The sequence below is a fragment of the Pleurodeles waltl genome, chromosome 5 (assembly GCF_031143425.1).
Source record: "Pleurodeles waltl isolate 20211129_DDA chromosome 5, aPleWal1.hap1.20221129, whole genome shotgun sequence".
NCBI lineage: Eukaryota > Metazoa > Chordata > Amphibia > Caudata > Salamandridae > Pleurodeles > Pleurodeles waltl.
This window is the reverse complement of record NC_090444.1, coordinates 269,225,178-269,248,559: the sequence shown is the minus strand read 5'-3', so window position 1 is coordinate 269,248,559 and position 23,382 is coordinate 269,225,178.

Sequence of the window (23,382 nt, the reverse complement as noted above, 5' to 3'; positions counted from 1 at the left end):
TTTTCATGATACATGATTTTACCTTGTGCATGTGAATGTGCGCTTGGCTTTTTCTGGCATTTGCATGCTAGCATTTGAATCGGCAAGATGCGTGATTCATTTCTCGTGCTTAACTCATGATATTCATTGTACGCTACCATTTCATGGCATTTACAAGGTAGCATTCGAATCGGTAAGAAGCGCGATTCATTTCTTGTGCTAAATCCTTGTTATTCATTGTGCGCTACCATTTCATGGCATTTACAAGGTAGCATTCGAATCGGCAAGACGAGCGATTCATTTCTTGTGCTTAACTCGTAATATTCATTGTGTGCTACCATTTCTTGGCATTCACATGGTGGCATTCGAATCGGCAAGACGCGTGAATCATTTCTTGTGCTTAACTTGTGATATTCATTGTGCGCTACCATTTCTTGGCATTCACATGGTGGCATTTGAATCGGCAAGACGCGCAATTCATTTCTTGTGTTGAACTCGTGATATTCAGTGTGTACTACTATTTCATAGCATTTACATGGTGGTTTTCGAATCGGCAAGACAAGCGATTCATTTCTTGTGCTTAACTCATGATATTCATTGTACGCTACAATTTCATGGCATTTACAAGGTAGCATTCGAATCGGCAAGACGAGCGATTCATTTCTTGTGCTTAATCCATGTAATTCATTGTGGGCTACCATTTCATGGCATTTCACAAGGTAGCATTCGAATCGGCAAGACGTGCAATTAATTTCTTGTGCTTAACTCATGATATTCATTGTACGCTACCATTTCATGGCATTTACAAGGTAGCATTCGAATCGGCAAGATGAGCGATTCATTTCTTGTGCTTAACTCGTAATATTCATTGTGCGCTACCATTTCTTGGCATTCACATGGTGGCATTCGAATCGGCAAGACGCGTGAATCATTTCTTGTGCTTAACTTGTGATATTCATTGTGCGCTACCATTTCTTGGCATTCACACGGTGGCATTTGAATCGGCAAGACGCGCGATTCATTTCTTGTGTTGAACTCGTGATATTCAGTGTGTACTACCATTTCATAGCATTTACATGGTGGTTTTCGAATCGGCAAGACGAGCGATTCATTGCTTGTGCTTAACTCATGATATTCATTGTACCCTACAATTTCATGGCATTTACAAGGTAGCATTCGAATCGGCAAGACGCGCGATTCATTTCTTGTGCTTAATCCATGTAATTCATTGTGGGCTACCATTTCATGGCATTTACAAGGTAGCATTCGAATCGGCAAGACCCGCGATTAATTTCTTGTGTTTAATCCATGTTATTCATTGTGCGCTACCATTTCATGGCATTTACAAGGTAGCATTCGAATCGGCAAGACGCGTTTCTTGTGCTTAATTCATGATATTCATTGTGTGCAACCATTTCATGGCGTTTACATATTCTTGTAGAAATCAGCAATGTGCGCAATTCATGTTTCTGCATTTAAAAACTAAGGTGGTCATTACAACCCTGGCGGACGGTGTTAAAGCGGCGGTAAGACCGCCAACAGGCCGGCGGTAAAACAATTGCCATTAAGACCGCAGCGGAAACCGCAAACATAGACAGCCACTTTAACACTCCGACCGCCACGGCGGTACAAACAAACAGCGCGGCGGTCACCGTCAACAGACAGGCGGGAGACAATGTACCGCCCACACTATTATGACAGGCCAATCCGCCACCTTTTCCGTGGCGGATTCACTGCGGATAAAAACACGGCAGAAATAGGAATCCCGAGGGAAAAACGCTCACATCTACACACCCCACGAGGAACGAGGACACCATGGAACCGGAACTCCAAATTCTACCTGCAATACTCTTCCTGCTCCTCTACCAGGAGCATGAACGCCGGCGGCGAAGACCACGGTGAGTACTGCACCTACGACACAGGGGATGAGGGAGGGGAAAAACAGGGACACGCAACACGCAACACCCCCACCCACTACCACACACACACTAATACATGTTGATACATTACAGTTACACCCCCCAAACCCCCAGAAGAATGCAAAGACAAAAGGAAATGATTGTAACGATTGTAATGTATTAAAATCCAGTACTCCAAAATATATATACACCATAAACAAATATATACACCAATAATACAAGTCCAGGTATCGCACCATTTATAGTCCGTGGACCACTGGGCCCAAAATGCATGGGCGAGGCCCACACTCGATACCAGGCACCTCAGGGGAAAAGGAAGGGGGGGCACCTCAGCCGGATGAGTGTACGACGCCAGATCCACGAGGGGGCTCAATGCCCACTGTTAAATCCTGGGGAGTGCAAAGCCACAGTCTCTCAAGTCTCACAAGTGGGTGGTTTGCCCACTGTTCAATCCTGGGGACTGCAAAGCCATAGTCTCTCAAGTCTCTACAGTGGGTGGGTTGCCCACTGTTCAATCCTGGGGAGTGCAAGCCACAGTCTCTCAAGTCTCTACAGTGGGTGGGTTGCCCACTGTTCAATCCTGGGGAGTGCAAAGCCACAGTCTCTCAAGTCTCTACAGTGGGTGGTTTGCCCACTGCCATATCCTGGGGAGTGCAAAGCCACAGTCTCTCAAATGGATAACAGTCTCCACTGGTTCTGGAGGGGGACTGGTACCCAGAGTGCTTCATCCTGCCAAGGACTGAGGTAGTGGATGGATGTCTCCACTGGTTCTGGAGGGGGACTGGTGCCCAGAGTTCTTCATCATGTGAAGGACAGAGGTAGTGGATGGATCTCTCCACTGGTTCTGGAGGGGGACTGGTGCCCAGAGTGCTTGATCCTGTGAAGGACAGAGGTAGTGGATGGATCTCTCCACTGGTTCTGGAGGGGGACTGGTGCCCAGAGTGCATCACTCACCCCGGGACGGACCCAGTTGCGTCAGTGCCCCTGCCGTTCATGGGCTAGCAGTGCTTGAGTTGGTGGTGCCCTGTTCAGCGGTGCTTGAGTTGGCGGTCCTTCATGGCCCAGCGGGGCTTGTGCTTGCGGTCCTTCATGGCCCAGCGGTGCTTGTGCTGGCGGTGCCCTGTTCAGCGGTGCTTGAGTTGGCGGTCCTTCATGGCCCAGCGGGGCTTGTGCTGGCGGTCCTTCATGGCCCAGGGGTGCTTGTGCTGGCGGTCCTTCATGGCCCAGGGGTGCTTGTGCTGGCCATGCCCTGTTCAGCGGTGCTTGTGTTGGTGGTCCTTCATGGCCCAGCGGGGCTTGTGCTGGCGGTGCCCTGTTCTGCGGTGCTTGAGTTGTCGGTCCTTCATGGCCCAGCGGGGCTTATGCTGGCAGTGCCCTGTTCAGCGGTGCTTGAGTTGGCTGTCCTTCACGGATCAGCTGGGCTGGGGCTGGTGGTGCCCTCCTGGGAAGCTGGGCTGGGGTTGGCGGTGCCCTCCTGGGCAGCTGGGCTGGGGCTAGCGGTGCCCTCCTGGGCAGCTGGGCTGGGGCTGGCAGTGGCCTCCTGGGCAGCTGGGCTGGGGCTGGCGGTGCCCTCCTGGGCAGCTGGGCTGGGGCTGGCGGTGGCCTCATAGACAGCGGGGATGATGGCGGTCTTCTCCGCCGTGCAGCTCTTCCCAGACTTGCCGGGTTTCTTGTGGCCCTTCCCCACCTTGGGAGATGTCACAGCTGACTCCACACTCCCACTGGGACCCCTGGGAGCGGCTTTGGTGTCTGGAGTCTTCCCCCTCTCCCGCCGGGCACTGGCCAACTTCTGATGCTTCACAGGCTGTGCTGTGGCTCCGTGCCACACTGGCTTCCTGGTGGCCGGTGCACTCCACATACCGGTGACTACAGGCACCACTGATCCCGGATATGTTTTGGCTGGGGTGCTACTTCGGGACCTATGAGATGGACGGGGTGGGGGAGGTGTGGGAAAGAGGTCAAGGGTGGTCAGGAAAAGTTTCTTGGACACATTGGGACGGGTAGCTGGAGGGGGTTTGGGAGTGGAGGAAGAGGTGGTGGTTGTAGGAGGTGTACGTTTGGTGACTTTGGGTGCAGGTGCATGCGCTGGAGGCTGTCGTGAGGTTGATGGCTTGGTGTGTGGCTGCGTCTGTGTACCTTGGGAGGGGGCGTCACAGACACACTGGGAGAGGACACAGGAGACGTGTGAATGGTAGTGGGGGTGGTGACTGCACGTGAGTGGGGTGTGCTGGTGGGTGTGCTGGTGAGGGACGTAGTGGCTGTAGAGGTAGTGCATGCAGGTGTGAGTGCAGACGAGACTGGGAGGGAGGAGGGGGACACAGTGGAGGCAGTGGATGTTGGTGTGTCTGCATGTGTGTGTTGCTTGTGTGAGTGCCTTTGGGATGTGTGGTGCTTATGTTTGCCTGAGCTTCCCTTGTGTGGTGAGGTGTGTGCAGGCTGGTCTGATGGTGTGCTTGGGATAGGCAGAGGTACAGGGGATTGGGTCTGGGTGGAGGAAGTTGGAGGGGGGAGGCTAGAGACGGGGACAATGGCTGCCATCAGTGCTGAGGCCAGAGTTTGAAAAGCTCGGTGAAGGGCCGCCTGACCAGAATGAATGCTCTCCAGGAATGTATTAGTTTGTTGCAACTGCCTTTCTACACCCTGGATGGCATTCAAAATGGTAGAATGCCCAACAGTGAGGGACCTGAGGAGGTCAATGGCCTTCTCACTGAGGGCAGCAGGGGTGACAGGGGCAGGGGCTGAGGTGCCTGGGGCAAAGGTGATGCCCACCCTCCTGGTTGAGCGGGCACGGGCAAAGGCAGAGGGGCTGCTGGGAGGGCGGTGCTGGTAGGGGGGTGGCGGCTGTACCTGTAGATGCGGGGGGCACAGATCTTGCCGCCACCACAAGGGAGCTCCCATCAGAGGACGTGTCCGTGTCGCTGGTGTCAGCTCCTGTCCCCGCCGTGAAGCTCCCCTCGCCCTCCGTCTCACTGATGAATTCCGAGTCCGTAGTCTCGCCCTCCAGGGCCATGTGGGATGCACCTCCCTCGTGCTCTGGTGCCACTGCTCCTCCGCCTGATGATGCTAATGCACACAAGAACAGGGAGAACACAAAAAGGGGGGGGACGACAGAAGAAAGACATGTTGAGTGCATGGATTACCGCTACCGTTGTCGGACAAGACAGACACAGAAGTCCTCTGCACTATACCACGCTCTTGGGCTCCACTGTTCAATTACTGAGAAATGGCCTACAAACCTATGGATTACATCTGCACACATAGATGACACAGGAGCATGACTAGCTGTACTTGGCACTCTACAGAGGTGGGCTGGGGTGCCACATGGCCTGCCTTACGGAGGGGCCTTGCCTATGGAACTCGCCTTGGCCTAGGGAAACCCACAGCCCTCCTCCCCCACCCAGACAACTCCACTGCGCGCAAAGTCAGCAGAATGAGAGTGTACTCACCCCCTTGTGTCTGCTGTGATGCCCTCAAGCGCCCATCCAACTCCGGGTAGGCCACCGCCAGGATCCTGAACATCAGGGGTGTCATGGTGCGACGGGCACCCCTCCCACGTTGGGAGGCCATCCCCAGGTGAGCCTCCGCCGTCTTCTTGCTCCAGCGGCGAATGTCCTCCCATCTTTTCCGGCAGTGGGTGCTCCGTCTGTGGTAGACACCCAGGGTCCGGACGTCCTTGGCGATGGCACACCATATATCTTTCTTCGGGTGGGCGCTGACCTACATGAAATGTACAGGGGAAGAAGAGAAGTCATTACCAACTGCACCGTCAAAGTGATTGGCCCCCATCCCTACCCTTGCCATGTGTCACATGCATTCACTGTCTTTCATGCACGCAGCACTCTGCCCCATTCCTTCTTACATCCAGCCCTCTCCACACAGGCATAGCCCATAAAACATGCTCCCTGTGTACTTACCTGTTTGTCTGGAGGACCGTAGAGTAGCGTTTACTGGGGGAGGACCCATCCACGAGCTTCTCCAACTCCTTCAATGTGAAGGCAGAGGCCCTTTCCCCAGACGGACGAGCCATTGTCTCTTCCAGACCGAGGTCACAGCAGCACTTGCAGTGTAGGTCCTCTCCTGTCGAAGATCAAGTATCGAGTGATTGAACAGATAGAAAATGGCGGCCACATCCGCGGTGGTCACGTCTGCGGCGGTGCGTACCGTCACCGCCGGCGTACATCGTCATTGGCTCCTGGGACCCTTAGGGTCCAATGTTAACCAATGCAGCATTGCGCCGCGGTCTCCGACCGCCTACCACGACGGTGTACAACGCCAGCGCAGTTACCTCACAGCCCATAGTCCCAATTTAGAGGTCAGACAGCCGCCATTTCAGCGGCCCACATGGCCTCATTTTCAACTGCGTCACACATACCTAGGCCTAGTCTCAACACACATACAGGCCACTTTTTGTGTATGATTGGTGTTCTGTGTAAACTGTGGGTCCGTACCTCTGAGTTGTTTGACTCTGTGCTCACTGTTGTCCTTCATTGGCACCGTCCGCTGGGACATGTGAGGAGATGGCGGCACCCTCCAGTGTACCGACCGTTGGGGGACCTGTCGACAATGGAGGAGCGACATTTGATAATCACCTACAGGTTTGACCGTGCCACAATCCAGGAACTGTGTACCCAGTTGGTGCCAGACCTGATGTCAGCAATCCGCCATCCCACAGGAATCCCCCCTCAAGTGCAGGTGCTGTCAGTGCTCCATTTCCTTGCAAGTGGGTCTTTTCAAACAACTGTGGCCATAGCATCAGGGATGTCCCAGCCTATGTTTTACAACGTATTGTCCAGAGTGCTGTCTGCCCTTCTGAAACACATGCGGAGCTACATCGTTTTCCCTCAGGTGGAGGATTTGCCTACAGTGATAGGTGATTTCTATGCCCTGGGACATATCCCCAACATCATAGGTGCCATTGATGGGACCCATGTGGCTTTGGTCCCCCCCCCACAGGTGTGAACAGGTGTACAGAAACTGGAAGAGTTATCATTCTATGAATGTACAGATGGTATGTTTGGCCGACCAGTACATCTCCCATGTGAATGCCATGTTCCCTGGCTCAGTGCATGACGCCTACATCCTCCAGGATAGCAGCATCCCTTATGTGATGGGTCAACTCCAGAGGCACCGTGTGTGGCTATTAGGTGAGCACCTGGAAGCAAGACAGTGGGAATGGTTGTCTGGGTATATCCCTACAGGTTAGTGTATGTCTAACAGTTGTCCCTCACCATTTGCAGGTGACTCTGGTTACCCCAACCTGTCATGGCTACTGACCCCAGTGAGGAATCCCAGGACCAGGGCAGAGGAACGCTACAATGAGGCCCATGGGCGAACTAGGAGGGTGATCGAGCGGACCTTCGGCCTCCTGAAGGCCAGGTTCAGGTGCCTCCACATGACAGGTGGATCCCTATTCTACTCACCAAAGAAGGTGTGCCAGATCATTGTGGCCTGCTGTATGCTTCACAACTTGGCTTTGCGACAACAGGTGCCTTTTCTGCAGGAGGATGGCCCAGATGGCGGTGTTGTGGCAGCTGTGGAGCCTATGGACAGTGATGAGGATGAAGCAGAGGAAGAAGACATGCAGAACAGGGACTCAGTGATCCAGCAATATTTCCAGTGAAACACAGGTAAGAATACAATCCTGCCTACTACATGTACTTTTACACTACTACCTCTCTCCTGTCTGTCGTTTTCACCCAGTGTATGGTCACTGAGTTGTCACTTTCCCTTACGGTTTCACAGATGTGGGTCACACTGTGTGACATCTGCTTAAATTCCTCATGGACTAGAGCTGTGTGACATAGGTATGTTGACATTACTATTTCAAATACATTTTGTCATTGTAATTGCTAATACACTATTTCGAAATCACAGACAGACTCCAGATGATTTTGTGCTTTAGGTGTGTTTATTTAAATGCAAAATATTAGAGGGGGGAGTTAAATGGTGAGGGGTGATGGCGGAGCAGTGTCCATGACAGAGTCCAGTCTATTAGTCTCACAGGTGCATTGCCCATATGGGCATAGGAAGTGGAGCTGGGGCAGTTTAAGTATGGACAGGGTGACAAAGTGGGACAGTAGGATGACAATCAGGGTGGTCTCATTTCTTGGCGGGGGTCTTGGCTTCGTTCTCTGTCTTGTTCCTGGATCTCAGGGACTGTTTGAGAGGTGGTTCTCCGTCTGCAGGGGGTGGGGTGCTGGTGTGGTGGTCCTGTGGCGGGCATCCTGTCCACTAGCGCCGGCGGAGGTGGTGGGCAGTTCATCGTCCATGCTAGTGTCAGGGGCCCCTCGTAGTGCCACAGTGTCCCTCCTGGTGTTGAGTAGTTCCTTCAGCACCCCTACGATGGTGCCCAGGCTGGAGCTGATGGTTCTGAGTTCCTCCCTGAAGCCCATATACTGTTCCTCCTGCATGCGCTAGGTCTCCTGAAACTTGGCCAGTACCGTTGCCATTGTTTCCTGGGAGTGGTGGTATGCTCCCATGATGGAGGAAAGGGACTCGTTCCCTTGGCCTGTCCACCCCCTGTCGCACGGCAGCCCTCCCAGTTCCCCTGTGTTCCTGGGCCTCCGTCCCCTGGACCGTGTGCCCACTGCCACTGCCCCCAGGTCCCTGTTGTTGTTGGGGTGGTGGGTTATCCTGGGTTCCCTGTAGTGGTGGACTCACAGATGATTGACGTGTCCTGGGGACGGAGGTATGGGCCCGCCGGGTGGGTGCTGTGCTGGTGTTTCCAGAGGAGGGAAGGTCTGTGGTGGCCTGTGTCTGTGTGAGGGGAACCGACTGTCCAGAGGTCCCCGATGGTCCGGGCTGGTCATCTAGATCCAGTTGGACAGAGCTACTGTCATCACTGTGGGCATCTTCTGTCGGTGGAGTGGACATGTCTGGACCCTCCTGTCTGGTGACGTTGGGCAGGGGTCCTGCAGGGGTGGAAAGGCATGATTTTTGCATCTGTGTGTGGCATGGTGTGCAATGGGTGGGTCACCCTGTACCCCAGTGCTTCCATTCTTGTGTGGGACCTTCTGTGATAATGGTTTAGGGGGGTGTATGGGTATGTGCAGTGGGCATGCTTTGGTGATGGGTGTCCATGCTTTGGTGTTGCATGCAGGGCTTGGTGTTGGGATGGGTGGTTTGTGATATTGGGGCATTTGTGAGGAGGGGGAGTGATGGGGTGAGGGTGGGGGTATGTGATAGCATGCAGGTAGGGTGGGGGATGTAATAGTAAAGCTTTGACTTGCCAGAGTCCATTCCTCCACCTACTCCTGCGAGGCCCTCAGGATGCAGAATCGCCAAGACCTGCTCCTCCCATGTTGTTAGTTGTGGGGGAGGAGGTGGGGGTCCGCCGCCAGTCCGTTGAACCACCAGGTGGTGTCTTGAGACCACAGAACGCACCTTCCCCCGTAGGTCGTTCCACCTTTTCCTGATGTCCTCCCGATTTCTTGGGTGTAGTCCCACTGCGTTGAACCTGTCCACTATTCTTCGCCATAGCTCCATACTCCTTGCAATTGAGGTGTGCTGCACCTGTGCTCCGAATAGCTGTGGCTCTACCCGTATGATTTCCTCCACCATGACCCTGAGCTCCTCCTCCGAGAACCTGGGGTGTCTTTGCCGTGCAATGGGGTGGTGTAGGTGATGTGTGGGGTGGAGTGTGTGGTGATAAGTGTGGTGATATGTAGTGATGTGTTGTGTGAGGTGCGTGGAAGTTGTGTGGGTGATGGTGTTATGTGCCTGTGGATGCTGGTGGTGTCTCTCTCTGGCCTTCTTTCTGAACTTTTTGTCGTGGGGGTTTGTGGGTGATGTGGGTGTGTGTTTTATATTGTAATGGGTGTGTGGGAGTGGTGTGTGTATTTGTCTCAGGTGTGTGTGTTTTGAATCGTCCAATGTGGGGATGTTTTGTAGAAGTGTGTGTATTTTGAGCGCGGCGGTGTGTACCGCCAATAGAATACCACGGTTGAAAGACCGCCGCATGGATTCGTGTGTCGTGATAGTGTGGGCGTATTTCTGTTGGCGTGACGGTGGAGGTTTTGTTATCGCCAGTTTATCACTGTCCTTTGGTGTGGCGGACTTGTGTGGGTGTCTGAATTTTGGCGGGTTCCGAGATGTGGGTCATAATAGCTGTGGTGGAATTCCGCAGCTGTGTGTTGGCGGTCTTCTGCACGGCGGTAAGTGGCTTTTACCGCCAATGTTGTAATTACCCCCTAAGTGTTAGAATTCTAGATGTTACATTATATGTGCATAATAAGCCCCTTAATACAACTCCTATGGTTCAGATTATTTCCTTGTTCTCATGCAAAAATACTGTGTTTGATTCTGAAGACATAATTCTAGAGGGTGCTTATGTTTCTAGTCAATGTGTAACAATTCATTAAGAGGTTTTATTGAGAAGTTGTATTAATCAGTCTTAATTTCTTCCCAGGTAACCAGACATCTTGAGGCCTAGTTAATTAGTCCATGCTTAAGTTATCCATGGTTACAATATGAAAATGCTTCGAATCATAGTCTAGTAAAGATTAATATGATATCATTTTGATAATTGTGTGTTTTAACCTTTTGCTTCCTACAGGTCTCCTTCCCAGCCGTTCCCTACCTAATCCCCTTTTCCCCACTTGGACTCTCTTAGACTCTGTGACATTCTACTCAGTATTGGAGCTGTCTTGTGGTGGACATGTTGGGAATGTGTGCAGATCCCGAGGATCTGGTGACTCTGACACTCACTGACAGTCACCACCCCTACATCCAGGCACACAACCCCTGTGTCTGTGCCCCCTCCTCCCAAAGTACACAAATGCAAGCACTCAGACACCCAACAGCCATCCACCTCACAACAGCATCCAACCCATGCACCTGCACCCAAACACAGCAGACAGACACCTCCTACAACCCCTTCCTCTTCCTCCACTCCCAAACCTTCACCCTCCTCCTGCCCTAGTGTCCCTAAGAAGCTTTTCCTCTCCATCATTGACCTCTTCCATACCCCTCCCTACGTCCTTCACGCCAGGCCAGGATGGTCAGAACCCAGGCTAGCACCTCAGCCACCCATTCCACAGCCACAGTAGTGTCAGCAGCTACTGCAGGTGTGAGAGGCTTGAAGGAACCACCCATCAGCACTGGCAGTGTGCCTGCACCAGCTGCCAAGGGGAAGGGCAAGGATGCACCACCAGCTGGCAAGGGCAAGGAGGCACCACCAGATGGCAAGGAGGCACCACCAGATGGCAAGGGAAGGGCAAGGAGGCACCACCAGCTTTTAAGGGGAAGGGCAAAGGGCCTGCACCTGCAGACAGGAAGGTCAGGAGGCCTGGTGCTGGGACTGATTCTGAGCCCCCACCATCAACCACGGCAGTTCAGCTGTCCAAAGCTGCAAGGGAAGGGCTGGAGCCGACCCCCACCAATGGCATCACCGCCACCAGCACTGCCACCTGCACCGCCACCAGCACCGCTTCCAGCAGCAGCAGCCCCAGTGGGCAGCTGTCCGAGGCTGCAGGGGAAGGGCTGGAGCCTACCCCACCACTTCAAGCAGTAGCAGCCCCAGTGGGCAGTTGCCCGAGGCTGTAGGGGAAGGGCTGGAGCCTACCCCCACTACTGCCAGCCCCGACACCAGCCCCGCCATTGCCACCACTGAGCAGCCATCACTGCCAGCGGGCAGTGTCTAGTCCTGCCTCCATGGGCAATAGTGCCTCCTGCACCCTGCAAATCCTGTAGGTGTGACACCCAGATGAGAGATTGTGACCTTGCACTCCCCAAGATCTGCATCGCAGGGCACAGTGCCCCCTTCCAGAACCAGTGAAAGAAGCCATCCACTCACCCCCTCCTTGCCAGGATGAAGCACACTGGGCACAATGGCCCCCTCCAGAACCAGTGGAAGAAGCCATCCACTCACCCCCTCCTTGCCAGGATGAAGCACACTGGGCACAATGGCCCCCTCCAGAACCAGTGGAAGAAGCCATCCACTCACCCCCTCCTTGCCAGGATGAAGCACACTGGGCACAAGGCCCCCTCCAGAACCAGTGGAAGAAGCCATCCACTCACCCCATCCTTGCCAGGATGAAGCACACTGGGCACAAAGCCCCCTCCAGAACCAGTGGAGAAGCCATCCACTTGAAAGACTATGGCCTTGCACTCCCCAGGACCAAGCAGTGGGCAAACCACCCACTTGAGAGACTGTGGCTTTGCACTCCCCAGGACCAAGCAGTGGGCAGAACACCCACTTGAGAGACTGTGCCCTTGCACTCCCCAGGACCAAGCAGTGGGCAAACCATCCACTTGAGAGACTGTGGCTTTGTATTCCCCAGGACATCGTACAGGGCATGTAGCCCCCTCCACGACCAGCGGTGTTGTACCATCTTCCGGCTGAGGTGCCCCCCGTTCTCCGCCCCCCTGAGGTACCTGTGTATTTTCGATCTGATGCCCCTGCATTGTTGTGTCCATGTTGATCAAGGAGTGAAGTGTGGCCTTGGCCTATGTGTTGCGGCCCTGTGGCCCACGGACATTGCGGTTTTGATTTTTGAGGACGTATGTCTAGTATTTTATCTTATTACACTCACTTTAATCACTTCCTTTTGTCCTTGCATTATTTCTGAGGGGTACGGGTGGATATGTAATGTTGTTACATCTGTTTGTGTGTATGTTTTGGGTGTGTGTGTTGCGTGTGTGTGTGTGTCACTCCCTTTTTCCTGCCCCCTCCCTTGTGTGCTAGGCAGCAGTACTCACTGTGGTCGTCTTCACCGGCATTGGTATTCATGGTGTAGGAGGAGGTAGACCAGCATGGGGAACACCTGCAGTTCGGGCTCCATGGCGGCATGGTTCTTCCCTGAGTGTCCAGAGGTGGCAGATAGGCCTGTTGTAATAGTGTGGGCGGAATATTGTCTTCCGCCTGGCTGTTGGCGGTTACCGCCGTGGTGCTTGTTGCTACTGCCGTGGTGGTCGGTGTGTTAAAGTGGCTGTCTGTGTGAGCAGTTTCCGCCGTGGTCATAATTCAATTTTTTTACCGCCGGCTTGTTGGCGGTGTTACCGCCACTTTATCACCGACCGCCAGGGTTGCAATGATGGCCTAAGAGTTTTGTACACCTCTGTCATTGGGCTATATTTGGGCTACATTCTGGTGATATCTCTGCTGCATTTGGATTTTTGTTTTCTCTGATGGCCATCTTGGGAGACTTATTTGTTATGAAGCTCCCTAATTTCCTCATGTACTGCAGTATACTCAGCAGAAAATAATTTCAGTGTTCCACTGCGATTCCATCAAGATGGCGTTCAGATGTGCCACACCTTTGACATAAATTTAGAATGTTAGCACTCTAGTTGCTCATTAGAACACTTTAGTAAAGCTGCTGATCACCAGGGAGTTAACTGGCAGTCTGCTGCTGATGTTAAAAGTGCATGTTTCAGTCTGCATGTCAGAATGTTTTAATGAAATAGAAGAGGAGGATATTTGGGAAATCACTTAGAACGTGCCCTATTTTTTCTTTCTACAGCACTAATCATAATTTCTATGACAAAATGAACCTGCTCATTTTGTTCCTTTCGAAATTAAACATTTTAAGTTTGATTCAATCAAGATGGCTTCAGATGTGCCACACTTTTGTCATAAGTAAAACTGTTAGCGCTCTAGTTGTTCTTTAGAACACTCTGGGAGGCTGCAGCAGAAGACAAGGGAATCAACTGACAGTCTGCTCCTGTTGGAAGTGCATGTTTTACTGAGAATGTCAGAATTCTATTTCAGGACCGGAGGCTCAGATTATGCTTCTCTTTCTTTACTACTCATAAAACAGCAGCCAATCACAAAACAGAAAAATATAAACTACATTTCCCATGTTGCACATCTCAATGTCACCACCAATCATGTCTCTCCAGGCCCTATTAGAGCCCTGAACAACATCCTGAAGTCCTCTTTCTTTGCTGCTCCAGCATAAGATAAGTGCCTTTCACGTTGTTCTCTTAACGGTTTTTCCTTTAGCGCCCGGTTTTGTGCCACACTCAGGATTTTTTCCTGCCAGAGCATTGCAGTTTTGGTGGGCTTTGTTGGTTTCCTTAGCAACATTCCTTACTGATCAGCGTGCGCCGCGCTGGCTTCTTCTTCAGCGCGGGGAGCGCTGATTGTTTTTCTCAGCGCACTGAGTATCCATTCCTTATCAGCGTGCGGCGCACAGAGAGTGCATTTCTCTTCAGCGCACAGCACGCTGTTTTCTTCTTCAGTGCGGGTAGAGCTGATTGCTTTCTCAGCGCGTGCCGTCAATCGGGTGCAGGTCAGTAATTATTCTCAGGTATGGCGCGGCGCGCTGAAAGGTTAAATTTTAATATTTACTTACCTTGCAAGTTATTCCTTCCCCTCTCCCGTGTTGGGCGCGGGCGGAGAGCCGGACATGAACACGTAGCCCTATTGGGCTCTTTTTTAGTAGGATTGGGCTACGCGCTGTCCTACTTTCGTTTCTCCTCCTCTGACACTGACAGGACGCCGGGAATTGCATGCATTTTTCGAATTTCCTGGCTTCCTGTCAGTGTTCTTGATGCCATTTCAGGCTGCAATAATCGAGTTGGCCCTGAAAAGGAGCAGAGTGCATGCTCGTCTATTAATTGAATTTTACTCAATACTTGTGGCTTTCAGGACATCCTCCATGTTGGGGGGCTGTAATAATTAGTGGACAGCTTTTGCTGAGGAGTCATTTATTCTTTTCTCTTGCACTAGGGGTGTCTCCCCTCTTGAGTCCTGAGTGACCTCTGTTTCTGGGGTACTCTCTGTGCATACTGTTTGTGGCAGTTTGCAAAAATGACCGATTGGGTGCCCTTTGAGGAGGAGGAGTATGGGCGTTATGAGGGAGACGGTCAATTTCTGGGCGACGGTCTGTCCGAGGCGATCAATGCTTCGGTTCAGCAGTCGGTCAGCAGGGCCTTGGAGGTTTCTGTTCCTCAACAGATCAGTCAAGCGTTGGTGGTGGCGCTAAAGCCTTTCACGCAGCAGTTGGAGGCCTTAGCTAAGAAGCGAAATCTTGTTCCCTTCCAAGAGGGTAATTCCGCGGAAGGGAGTCCTTCACTTCCTAGTACTTCAAAGGATTCTCCTTCCGCTTGGCCTCATGATGGATTCATGGCCACACTACAACAGCCCTTGGCTGAGGACCATCAGTATTGCTCTGTTCCATCCGCTTCCAGTGTTTTCCCTAGAGGGATTCGAGTTTCATTGGACTCTGATCCCAGTGGGTCAGATTCATCTCACTCCGGCAGTCCTTTGCGCAAGCGCAAAAAATCAAAGACATCTGTTTCTTCTAAAGCGCAAATGGACCTTGCGCCTCCTTCTAACCCCTTTCAGTTCAATCCCGGGGACATAGTAAATCCCCGTTCTGCAAACTGGGCTCCTGCACAGGAGGTGGCGGAATATTTGCATGGTAAGCTGCGCAGGAGTTTTGACGCCTGAGATCGATGCCAGCATGCTGACATTCTTAAAAAAAATTGCAAAAGATCCAAAGAAGGGGATTGACCGGGCCTGGTGCTCCTGCCAGGACAAGCTTCTTGATCTGACGGGTCCCCTGGCAAAAATACTTGAAATGGCGTTGAAGGCCAGGGAGACTAGTGTTCCTATTGACCCCCACATTTTGGCCGAGTGGACTCAGAGAGCAATATGTCTGTTGGGTAATGCCAACTGCGCCATCTTGATGGAGAGGCGCAAGTCCCTCCTTATGAGGATAGACTCCAACTTGACAGAGCTGGCCTCAGCAGATGCGGGTCCCCTGGCAGAGGTTTGCCTTTTTGATGACAAGTTTGTGAAGGATATGGCCAAATATGTGACAATATTTACAACACTGGATAAAGCGCAGTTTGAAAAAGGTGTTTCACTCAGGCCTTTTTGGTCGGGCCAGACGAGACAGGGACCGCTCGTCAGGCCGAGGACACTATCAAGGACCCCAGAGGGGAGCCTTCACGCGAGACCAAGACTACACTCGAGGTGGTACCTTTTTCCCCTTCCGTTCCCGTTTTCAACGGCGCAGAGGACTATGGGGAGGTTCACTGGCTAACACCCCTACCGGCTACTCAGCAGTTAAGGCTTTTGCATTCTACATTAATTCAGCTGGGGGTCGAGTGCAATTCTTCCTTCACAATTGGCTTTTGGTAACTCAAGATGCGTGGGTGTTGCAGACTGTCCAGGGATTTCGTCTGGTTTCTATCAAACTCCATGTCAAATGTTTCTACCTCCTCCTCTCTGTTTTTCCCTACCAGAGACCAATTTGATAGATAGAGAGATAGAGATTTTGCTACAGAAATGAGCAGTGGCTTTTTGCCATCCTCATCCAGCTGGTTTCTGCAGCAATGTTTTTCTGGTGCAGGAGCGGGGAGGAGGGCACCGGTTGGAGCTAAACCTCAAGGAGTTCAATTTGTTCTTTGTTTATCTGCATTTCAAGATGGAAGGCCTTCATCTTCTTCCCGATTTACTCCTGACGGGAGATTGGATGATGCATCTGGAGCTGAAGGACGCGTATCTGACAATTCCTATTTGGGATCCTCTTCAACGGTTCCTCCAATCCAGGCGGAAGGACAAATGGCTGGAGTATGTGGTCCTGCCTTTCGAGCTTTCTTCAGCATCCTGGTGCTTCACCAAACTGCTCAGGCCGGTGGTAGCTCACTTGGGGGAGAAAGGGATTCAGCTGATAATATACCTAGACAATATAATGATCATGGCTCAATCCCTAGAGTTGGTGAAACAGCACGGTGCCATGACAGTTTCTCTTTTGCAAAACCTCGGTTTTGTCATAAAAGAGGCCAAGTCGATTTTGATGCCCACCAGATCAGTAGAGTTCCTGGGCTTTGTGATCAACTCGAAGACTTCTCAATTGATCCTTCCCCGAGCCAAACTTCAGGACATCAAGAAGGAGTTGAGGGTGGCCCTGACTCAAATGTCACTGTCCTTGAGGGAGATTGCTCGCTTGGTGGGCCTTTGGCTTCTTCGATTCAAGCGTTTTTTCCAGGACCCTTGCATTACCGAGCTTTACAGAGGCTCAAGATTCAACACTTGTAAAAGAGTTTGACGTATTCGGAGCAAGTTCCTCTGACAGAGCTCAGCTGGTGGCTGATGCAAGTAGACGCTTGAAATGGCAGGGCAATCTTCAGTTCTCACCCGGAAGCTGTTATAGAATCAGATGCCAGTCGGTGGGGCTGGGGAGCCAGGTGCGAGGATGTCGCTACGGGGGGCCGTTGGTCCCAACAAGAGCTCCAGCTGCACATCAATTGTTTGGAGCTACTAGCAGGCTCTTTTGCAATCAAAACCTTGTCCCCACAGAAAGTCTTATGCACCATTCCCTTGCGGATGGACAACATCTCGGCAGTTCGTTATATCAACAAGTTGGGGGGTACGAGATCCCCTCTTTTAGCTGAGATAGCCAAAGATTTCTGGCATTATTGCCTGTCTCACAGAATGATTGTGGTGGCAGAGTACATTTTGGGGCAATCCAATGTGATTTGCCTCCTGTCTGAATCGGCAGCTGGAGAATTTCTTCAGTTGGAGGCCGGACCTTCTCGTGAGGGCCACGGATGCTTTCTGCCAGGATTGGTCGGGGAGCCTCAATTATGCCTTTCCTCCCTTCGCGATGATTCCAAGGGTGGCATCCCACATCAAGAAGCAGGAGGTGGAGGTGATTCTGATCACTCCGGTCTGGAAGGCGCAACCATGGTTTCCACTGCTGGAGTTAGCCTGCGACTTTCCCCTTCTCCTTCCTTGGTCTCAGGACATGCTGATGGGGCCCCAAAGGGAATTTCATCCTCTTGTGATGGAGAGACAATTGCAGTGCATAGCATGGAGGCTTTCAGGCAACAATGGTGTTTGCCAGGATTTTCAGGCTCAACTACGAGTTCTATCAGTAAAGCGTGGGCTCCCTCTACCAGGAAACGTTACTCATTAGCATGGAGGGCTTGGCGGAGTTCGTGCATTGGAAGGCACGTGGATCCTGTGGAAGCGGGAATAGCGGGAAATAGTAAGTTTTTTATCACAAATAGCAATGGAAGGCATGTCCTATAGGACAATCAACAATTTTCGTTCTGCCATTTCAGAAGGTCATGTCACAGTCCACAATAATCCAGTGGGTATGCATCCGATTATTTCTACGCTTCTTAAAGGAATTAGAGTCTCTAACTCCCCGAAGCCTAAATATACATTTCTGTGGGACGTTAGCCTTGTGCTTAAGTTGTTTGAAAGATGGTCTGATAATGAGCTTTTGTCAAGAAAACAGTTATCGGGGAAACTGGCCATGTTGTTATGCCTTGCGGCATGTCGTCGATCCTCGGATGTGAAAGCTCTGGACCTTGCAGGTAGAGTGTTTACACCGGAAGGTGTTTCCTTTTCTATTACTAAAAGAACAAAAACAATGTCAACTAGTATTGAATATGTTGCATTTCCTTTCAATTAAAAACTGTGCGTTGTGAAGTGTTTGAAGCAATATGGAGAATGTACAAGGGTTTTCTGATCAAATAGCGAGGGACAATTACTGATTTCATTGAGGAAGCCTTTCAATCCGGTTTCTGCTGCGACCATTGCAAGATGGTTAAAGGACGTGATGGTCGAGGCAGGGATTGCCGTTACTCAGTTCGGCGCTCATTCAGTTAGAGGAGCCATGGCCTCCAGGTCTTTTGAATTGGGAGTAACTATCCAAGATATTATGAAATCAGCTGATTGGTCCTCCGATTCTACTTTCAAGCAGTTTTATTATAAACCGGTGGGTGATATTGCGACAAGAGTGTTTCTATCAGCTTTGAACTAGCATAATCTGAGCCTCCAGTCCTAAAATAGAATAAAAAGTTTGCTAGCTATCGCGCCAAGAATTTTCAATTCTATTAAGGACACGGAGGCGAGGATTATCCCACCCTGTTGAGGATTTGATACTGTATGGGTATCATATATGATTATGTCAGCACTTAACTTTCTGTATATATATAATGCTTCTATACTTTGTTTTCCCTCCCTGATATTGTAAAGGTGGAATTTTGGAAGTTTATCTGATATTTTGTCTGGTTATCCTAGACGCAGAGCAGAAAGCAGAACGAAATAGGCATTCGCCTGTCGAGAGGTTGAAATTCCCAAGACTTTTCAGCATTTTGAGATACTACAAGTGTTATCGGAGAAGGTTGCTCCAAGTTGTGTTCCCGCGCAAAGAAAGACGACTTCAGGATGTTGTTCAGGACTCTAATAGGGCCTGGAGAGACATGATTGGTGGTGACATTGAGATGTTCAACATGGGAAATGTGGTTTATATTTTTCTCTTTTGTGACTGGCTACTGTTTTATGAGTAGTAAAGAAAGAGAAGCCTAATCCTCGCCTCCGTGTCCTTAATAGAATTGAAAATTCTTGGTGCGATAGCTAGAAAATATTTTATTCATTCTCACATGGCTGAGATAGATAGCATGAATTTACAGAAAATATGCTCTCATTTTAGCTTCTGGAGCACCTTCCTTAACCTCTATGAGAGAATCATGGGAAAACTGTTTTCTCTGAAACATGATTCATGAAATCAAGGCAGAAGGCTTTTTTACAGGGTAAAATCACCTTAGAACACACCACAATTCCTAAAATTAGTATGGTACCATCAACAAATGATTTATAGTGTGACTAAAATCTGCTATCATCCTATATACCTTCTCCTTTTTGTGACCCTCAAAACCTGCCATTCACTACAATTCATTTCAACTTCCTGGTTGAAGTGCTGACAGCCAATCAGATCTCACCATGAGATTTGTGCTTAGGCTCCGTCCAGATATCCAATTTTCTTTTTCCTTTAATAACTCAAAATCTACTGAATGGATTTATACCAAATAACAAAAAGCACAATCTGAGCACTAAGATCTAGCTTCCTGCCAAATTTGGTGTAATTCCGTTCAGTGGTTTGGGCGGTAGTCGTGTCTAAAGACTCTATGGTAAAATGCATGGGGAAAAAGCGTTTTGGGACCCCACCTTTTTCTTGGCCAACGCCTGATGAATCATCCCAAAATTTTCAAGACAGCAGCTGAAGTAAGTGGCATACTAGTTTTGAAAAATTAGTGAGGATTCCTCAAATTGTGCTAAAGTTATTGCCAAAACAAAAAACAATTTTCCGATGGTAACTACCTACGTCAGTAGGTCATCTATAATCCATATTTATAAATATATATATATACACACTAAAAGAACCAAAGGTTACAGGGACTTTATAGTTAGGTTCTGAATTTACTTGTGAAAAACACAGAAATTCAGCAGTTATAATTAGAGTTATTTCAAGTAACTATTACTCCCGCCCTTAAGAACTATAATTCATGCCCTCATCATGCAGTTTTCTCATCAATAATTTGATTGCAAATGTTGCAGTGATAATATCAAAGATGCCATAGAAGGTGTCATCCATGATATTACATGTGGAGTAATTAGTTGTGCATGGCGAAGGCGCGAGTTATAGTTATATATATATGTAAATATATATATATAAAACTGCTGAATTTCTATGGTTTTGTACGAGTAAGTTCAAAACCTAACTATAACATCCCTCTAACCTTTGTTTTTTGAGTGAATTTCAGTTTTGTTTTAACGAAAAGTAATTTTAATTACTATACATTAATCCAACCACTGCTGTGCATGGCCTTTGGCACTGAACACTGGGGTTTGGCTGCCTGGCCTGCAGCCAAGCCCTTAAAACCACACAACCCTGCACTGAACACGGCCTCTGGCCATATGCAGCAGGGGTTGGCACAGGGCCTGCCTCTGTCAGTGAATCTGTGAGTGGGTGTGTGAGTCTATGAGTGGCTGGGTGAGTGTGTGAGTGGGCGCATGAGTTTCTGATTGCATGTATGAGTGAATAAATTAGATCTTTAATGAGTCTGTGAATATGTTTTTAGTTTTTTTTGCTCATTTGCGATTAATCTTGAATATTCAAGATTATGGCGCATGGTGATAAAAAATCATTTTAAACCCATGATTTGACCCTCATGCACCTCTATATCACATTGCTGGGATCAGGGTATCTTCACCTTGACCCCTTATGCTACTTTTCATTTTGTTTTAAAGCCCCATGCACCGTCTCCTGGAACCTTAAAATGGCAGCCACAAATTTCTGTTCAGGTTGTAGTCAGTCAATTACAGCACTTCTATTCACGTACCCATTCGCGAACAAATCTGTGAATATTCACAAATTATTCGCAACCTCAGAGATACAAATTTGGATTTACTTTCATTTCTTATAAACTACTGAATGGATTTACACCAAATAACCAAAAGCACAATCTGCGGAACAAAATCTAGCTTTCTGCCAAATTTGGTGGAATTCCGTCCAGCGCTCCAGGCTGTAGTCATGTTCCTACGATAATTAACAAAGGAAACGCATGTTTTTTGGTGCCACCTTTTCTCGCCCCCGCTTGATGGATCACCCCCAAAACTTTGCATGCGCAACAAGAATCACTGGCACACTTTTGTTCGTGAAGATTCGTCACACAACACCAAAGATATAGGCAAGTCAAAAATGCTTTTTCCATGGAAACATAGTCTATAACTACATAGTGGCAACTGCCATTAGGATATATATGTTTATTATTATATATATATAAATATACTTCACTTTGGTTCTTCATGGAAAGTATTATTTGGATCCCTCAGGTGGGTGGGAGGCAACAAAATGGGGAGTCCCAAAAGTGCTGATCTCATATTCATTTCTATATAAGTGTTTCCTCCTCGATACAGGAAAAATAGTTGAATGGAATTAAACTAATTTTGACATGAATGTAGAGCTTTACTCATCCTTTGCTTTGTATGTTGGAAATCAGTCCAATTGTTTTTGAAGAATTACGGCCAGATTCATCATCATTTCACCCAGCGCAACACAGCAAGACAAACTGCTGTGCTGCATCAAATGGAGGGGGCAGGAATGTGCCATATCTTTGTCAAGTCTCCCTGCGCTGTTGCACCTTCCAGCACAAACATAATCTATAGAGGTGTTTTCCTCTTTCTAAGGGTGCTGCAGAATTCCGCTGACTTAGAAAGAGGAAACAATGAGGAGAAATAAAGATATTCTCCTAGTAGCACCTCCTTTGGGAAGGCGTGCGGTTTTGGCACATTGCCACTTTTACCAGTCTCAGTAAATCTGGGAATGTTCCAAAAACCATTAATGGATCTGTAGGAATACCCACGCTCCACCAATGTAACAACTTCTTGGTGCAGAGTAACACAAGGCAGTGACTTGCACTACCTTGTGTTACTTCAGATTTACCAAGCCATGCAGGACAGTGCAAGGCGGCCTTCGTGGCTTGGCAAAGCAATCTATTGGTGCATTTGACCCTAAGGGGCAAATTTGCAAAATTTTCACGCAGCGCAGCATGTCACATTGCTGTGCTGAACTGCATGACAGGGAAAGGGCAGGAATACACTGTATTTAATTTACATGTTGCATTCCTGCCTTGTCCTCTGCGCTAGTGTCCTTCTGACAGCCTAGTACCAATGCAGACAACCTTGCACCATGGTGAAACGGTGCCTTTGTTCAATGAAGGATTGTTTTTGTGCAGGAAAAGGCACCTTCCTGCAGAAACATAATGTCCTGAGGCACATTCCCTTATCTATGTGTGCTGTGCAGAATGCAGTGCACATAGAAAGAGTAAGTAAAAAGAAGAAATAAAGATACTTCTCCTCATTACTCCTCTCTTGGGAAGGCAGAGCATTTGGATGCATTCCCGGATGTTCTGATGTTGGTAAGTCTGGGAATGCCTCAAATTCCATGGGAACGTCTTCCCAGGGCAGAGAAAGTCAATTCTCGCTGCGTTGTTTTAATTCTGAATCATGGAGACACTCAGGGCCAAACAAAGTGGCTCGCATGGCATAATAAAGTGCATTTAAGGTTTGTGTCACACATGTACCACAGTGCATGAGGCAAATGCAACACAAACCGGCTCATAAATATGCCCCTTAGTGTTTAGAAAGAAGATTGGGTTGGGTATAAACAGGTTCAGTTTTGGAGATATCTGAACTGTTAAGTCACAGACTTCAGTAAGCCCCAGTTCGTGGAACTCCATAGGTTGAAAAAATTACAAAACTTCTCCAATGTAATTGTCAGAAGAAGCTTTTCCTCCTGTCGCCCATTTTGGATTTAGGGATCCAGAGCCAGATCTATTAAACCAGAACAATCTGATCGGCTGCCTGAAACATCAGAAAAAATGTTACACCTGCCATTAAAGGGCAAGGGGACTCGGCCCCAGGGTCTTGTAGATAATGTGAAAAAAAGACAGTTTGAGTACCTTAATCCCTAAGCCCAAGTGGGAGAACCTCAAAATGACTTCACAGTGTTTAAAATAAAAGAAATCTATGTTGCCACATAGATCCCCTCACTGACTTCATGATCTTCAGCACATACCCATGTTTGTATAGATTCTACTGTATACCATGAACCCATTGCAAGCTGCATGGGAGTGCTTCCCCAGAGCATGCTTAATGGATGCATGCTGGCCTCTTGTTGGATTTGCAGATCTGGTTCCAGAACCACAGATGTGACAAACGTCCATGAAGCTCACA